The following is a 6,015-nucleotide window of genomic DNA, read 5'->3' on the forward strand; positions in this document are numbered from 1 at the left end:
CTTTCACGTCTCTTTTTTGTTAGTTTCACTTTGTAGTGAGGCACAACACAATTTTGTCATGTTTGGTTTCTGAACTCTGCAGAGACCCATCAAGGGATTTTTTTTTTTTAAAGATTTTTGTTTGTTTAATTTTAGGAAATATTTTCTAGGTTTTTGTAGAAAGGATTGAATTAATTGGTGGCTGGGACCCTGATAACATTCATACAAAGTATGGAGGAAAATTAGCACATTCAAAACTTCTTTTCAACACTGTCAACTCTCATAGTCGATTTTACCGGGTTTCATTTTCTCCTGCTGTTAACTGGCTAGATCAGATTCACCTGTGCCAAGGAGCCAGCTAAAGAATGTATTTTTTTCAATTCAATGTAAGCAGTGTTCTTGTTTTGGCTGTTCAAGTGAACATTACTCTTTTTGCTCTAAGGCCACTAAAAATGTTCTCATAAGGTCAAATCCAGTGTAAATGAAAATCTCTATCCTAAAGCACAGAGAGAAGGTATTTCATTTCTTTATGTTTTCAACCTCTTATTTATTTTTCCCCACAGCCCTCCATGCTCTTTATTAGAAGGCCTCATGCTACTGTGCTGATATTTCTGCTGGAGAATATAGTTGCTGCAGGCTCCTTTTCCTCACAAGAGTTGTTGTGTGCCTGTTTAATAATAAATATAGATGTAAAGTAGTTCAGTAGCTGCCCTTTCCTTCAGCCAACTAAGTTTTCTGTGCTGACAAGCATGCTGGTAGCTCCCTGACCTCTGCTCTAACATACACCATTGGGCATAGAGAGCTGGATTGTGGTTTGCACACAGTGCAATGGTTGACTTTACCAACTTCTCACCCTTTGATTCTTTCTCTGATGCAAAGTCAAAAAACAATAACATAGAATCATAGAAATTACAGGCCAGAATTTTCAACTTGTGTAAATTGATGTAACAATCTCTGAACAAGAAGGTCTCTCTTCCACAGTACCTGGTGAGATCATTCACCTGGTGGGAAAACAAAGACACAGTATGGGTAGGGGCCACCTTCATTTTCACACCAGCTACAAAGGTATTTATCATGGACATCTTCCTACTAGAATGAGGAGCGCATCTCAATGCCCATACAAATGAAAGCTCCTAGTTCCCTCATGAATCCAGGCTGTGCACATCAACTTACTTGAGCTTTGAGCAGTTCTCAAAGCATGCAAGACATTCCTGCCCATCATTTGGTCCACTCACGTCCAGGTCAGGTCAGACAATATGACCACCATACTCTGTATAAACTATCAGGGAGGAGCGAGATCTCTCCCACTCTGCAGAGAACTGGCGCATCAGGCATCTGATCACTCTCAGCTGTACACATCCCAGGAGTAATGAATTCCCAGGCAGACAGCTTGAGCAGGCATTTACACCGGGACCACCAGTGGGAACTTCTCCCATAAATAGCACAGCACATCTTCCAGCAATGGGCCTCTCGTCTTGGGACATCTTTGCACCCACGGCCAGCTCCAGGCACCAGCTTGGCAAGCAGGTGCTTGGGGCAGCCACTCCGGAGAGGGGCGGCAGGTCCAGCTATTCAGCGGCAATTCGGCGGATGGTCCCTCACTCCCGCTCAGAGTGAAGGACCTCCCGCCGAATTGCCGCCACAGATCGAGATGGCGATTGCGGCTTTTTTTTTTTTTTGGCTGCTTGGGGCGGCCAAAACCATGGAGCCGGCCCTGTTTGCACCCCAATACAACAAAAAGTTCCTGGCCTATTATTTACGGAGTGCCCAAGTACTCAACCTTCTTGGTATATTGGTCAGAAACACTGATGCATGCCTTCCCTCTCATCCATCTGCTTCCTCCAATACTCAGGCAGATCAAACTCGACAGAACGACAGCGATCATCATAGCACCCTAGTGGGCAAAACAATTCTGGTTCACCTTCATACTACAATTAGCCATAGCTATTCTGGGGGCAGGGTAAACCACACCAATCTAGTCTCCCTACATCTGGCAGCACAGCCTTTGGATGCACAATGGGCACAGAGCAAGCTTGCTCTCAGGGAGTTCAAGCCATCCTCCAGCACAGCAGGAAACCCACTACATGAAAATCAAGTATCGGGGGTAGCCGTGTTAGTCTGTATCCACAAAAACAACAAGGAGTCCGGTGGCACCTTAAAGACTAACAGATTTATTTGGGTATAAGCTTTCATGGGTAAAAAACCACTTATTCAGATGCATGGAGTGAAAATTACACATGCAGGCATTATATACTGCCACATGAAGAGAAGGGAGTTACCTCACAGGTGGAGAACCAGTGTTGACAGGGCCAATTCGATCAGGGTGGATGTAGTCCACTCCCAATAATTGATGAGGAGGTGTGAATTCCAGGAGAGGCAAAGCTGCTTTTGTAATGAGCCAGTCACTCCCACTCCCAGTCCCTATTCAAGCCTAAATTAATGGTATTAAATTTGCAAATGAATTTTAGTTCTGCAGTTTCTCTTTGAAGTCTGTTTCTGAAGTTTTTTTTATTCAAGTATGGCTACTTTTAAATCTGTTATAGAATGTCCAGGACATTGTGAGGTAACTCCCTTTTCTTCATGTGTCAGTATATAATGCCTGCATGTGTAATTTTCACTCCATGCATCTGAAGAAGTGGTTTTTTACCCATGAAAGCTTATACCCAAATAAATCTGTTAGTCTTTAAGGTGCCACCGGACTCCTTGTTGTTTACATAAAAATGCTACTCCGCTAAATGGAAACAATTTTCCTTTTGGTGCCAGCAGTATCACTTATCGGCTGAGGTGTCAGCTATCCCTCTCACACTGGTATATCGTGTATTGCTAAAGACATCCAGTTGTTGATCAGCTCCCCGTGGGTGCATTTGGCAGCTATTAGAACTTTGTGCCCCCATACCCCAGTAGAAGGCTGCTTGTTTTTTACTCATCCCACTACTACAAACTTCCTGAAGGACATAATAAGGACAGTTCCTCCAGTTTCAAAACCAGAACCTGCGTGGGACCTGAACATCACCCTTATTTGCAAAGGTGAGCCTGTTTTACTTCTTACCTCATTCAGTACAATCCCCACTCCTAGAATGGGGAAATGTGTGCTCCTGACTTCCAAAGTGGGTTGAAGGATTTAATGGGAGTCTTGTACCCAGTGTCTGTTGCTGAATGTTATCTCATGACAGAGATGGATGAGCATGAGGGAACCATAATAGGAGAAATAAAATCTGCCACTGTTGTCTCTGGGTCTACTATGATGTTTATTTTTAAATTATGGACACCCCACGGCAGAGATGTAAAGATCTTTAAATATGAGGTCATGCAAGGAAGTTACGGCTCTTGCCCAGGGAGTGCGTTATCTCTGTAAACTATGGGTCCATAATGTCTGAGGGCAGTGCCTGAGTACAGGAACATCTGAAAAAAGTTGAACCTTGATGGATGTTTATTTATCCTATCCTCTTGGAGTTTGCAGAACTGACCTAGAAATCTCTCTAGAACGGACTTGTCTTGTGAGGTTTCTGGGTCATATTTCTTTTATCTGGTCAGAACAGTTACACCAAAATAATAGACTTTATTTTCTCAGAATTTCAGCACTCCTGGATCTGGTCCAAACTGGAACCAGGAAATATGAAGGTGAGTGAAAACAAAATACAATAGTAAAAAAACTTAACTGAACTTTTGGATCCTCAAACAAGGTTTGGCTTGTGTTTAATTAATTCCTGGGAGAAGGCCCTTATATGATTCCACAACATTCAGATTCTTCCATTCTCCACAATGCAGAGCTGAAGTCCTTTCCTGATATCCCTGTTTTGTTTCATCTGCCCATGGAAATACACACTTTACAGTAATTTGTGTGTGCATGTTTTGGTCCATATCATTGTCATAGTTGTCTCATTGCTTCATTAAATACGGGTATCACAAAATAATACAGCTGTAACAAGATCAATGGGTCAACTGCCCTTAAGCTGCTTTCTACTTGAGACAAAGGGAAATCAGTGTATAATTAGAATAGTGCGTTGACTCCTCAGGAAGCTCTGCACTATATCCAGTTTTCATATGATGGAGGGTAACATTACGGAGATCTATGTCTGATTAGCACTGAGTCAGATGGCTGTGGCAGCATCACAGATATTAGGAGTTATCTGCCTGACAACTGTACTGCCCTAATGTAAAAATAACACAGGAAAGGAGCGAACATTTGAAACATACGGCAATCATAACTGTTATTAAAAAAATGTCTGCTACATGTAAACACTTTGCCCAGACATGTAACTGACAAGATGCTTCACAAGTTTGGTTTGCCTCCTACTGAAAGCAACACTAAGATAAACAGGTTAGCTAGAATAAGTAGCTAGAAAGACACAGCAGACAAGCGAGACCAACAGATGTAAGGGCTGACAATCTTTGTTCAGTTCCTCACCTGCTATGACAGATTCCCAGGGCGCATATTTTTTACTTCTTTGAACAACCCCTAATGTGGTAGGTATGTACCCCTCTTGTGGAGTGGAGAAGCTGTAACATGGAGAGATTAGGGGCCTGACTTTCAAAAGAGCTCAGCACCCACAAGCAGGGCTCAATTTTCAGAGGAGCGAAGCACCCAATGCAGTCACCTGAAATAAGTGGCCACATTTTTAAAGGAGCTCAGGGACTGAACTGTTTTGAAATCTGACCATAAGCATCACAATGGGAGTTGCTGGGTGCAATCTGGTCCTTAATTGGGTGTGTAAACCAGAGCTGAAGTCTTTTAAAAATCTGGCTTCAATTATGGGTGCTGCCCACTTGAAAATATAGCCTCATGCAACTTCGCCGAGGTCATATATTGAGCCAATGCGAGAGACTCTGCCTGACCCCCAGACACCTAAGTTTCAGTGTCATATTCTAATCCCTAAACTATGCTTTCCCCTGTCATCCTTATTCTGCTGTGTTTATTAATCCTTTTGAGACTAAAATTAATCATCATCAGTATGACCGATAACGTTATGTTTACGTGTACAGATTCTGATTTCAGCCACAATGGTGTAAATATCAGCAGAGTCACTGGATATACAGCACACTGGTATAACTGAGACCAAATTATAGCTGGCAGGATTTTTATGCTAACGGTTTATCACATGGTAAGATGCCAAGGAATGTAGAAATTAAAAAAAAAAATCATCCCTCCCAAGAAAATCATGTAGTTTACTTGGGAGCTGCTTTGCAGAGCTAAATAATGAATTTTCTGATGAGAGAGAGGAAATTATTCTAATAGAAAAAAGCAATAAAGCCAATCGTGTCATTTTGGAAGATTGCAATCTAAAATAACAATGAAAAAATAACAGGCTGACCCAGTGAAGGCTTAAAAAAGAGAGAGCAAACTCCAATAAGCTAAAGTTAAATTCCTTTTGATGTTTCTAATGTTCTGCTCCAATTGCCAATAATCACCAGGATTACTGGTGTATGATTCCTACAAGCCTTAACAGAATATGTCTGTTAAGGATTTACTCTCTCGTTCATGACATTTCAGTAATCATGTAAACTGCTATGAAAACAGATAGTTGGCCACAATTAGGAAATAAAGAAGAATGCAGACAATCCTGCAGAGAAAAAGATAAAGGATAAAAACCACCAAAACAACATACAACATTATAAATTCAGACTCAGTCGTGCCTGAGAGGCTGCATCAGGCTTGTTTCAAAGGGCTCTCTCTTCAAAGAAGTTGTGATATTTTCTTGAGGCCTTGGATTGGCATTTATGCCATATAGCCACTGCGATGACACAGTTTGAAAGAATGCCCTCCTACAAATATGCAACAGGACAAGAAAAAATATGGAGAAAAATAATTTTATTGAAAACAAACTGTGTACTTTAGTTTAGCATGATCATCATTCATTATTTGTATTCCAATAGATGATGCTGATCAACTGTTTTTATTCCAGTAGCACCTAGAGGCTCCAACAGAGATTGTTCTCGGCTCTGTACAACACACAGTGAGAGACAGTCCCTGCTCTGAAGGGAACTTAAGCAGTAGAGTTGCCAATTTGGTAATATTTAAAAACTGGACACTCCAGC

Source organism: Emys orbicularis, chromosome 4, assembly GCF_028017835.1.
Source record: "Emys orbicularis isolate rEmyOrb1 chromosome 4, rEmyOrb1.hap1, whole genome shotgun sequence".
Taxonomy (NCBI): Eukaryota; Metazoa; Chordata; order Testudines; family Emydidae; genus Emys; species Emys orbicularis.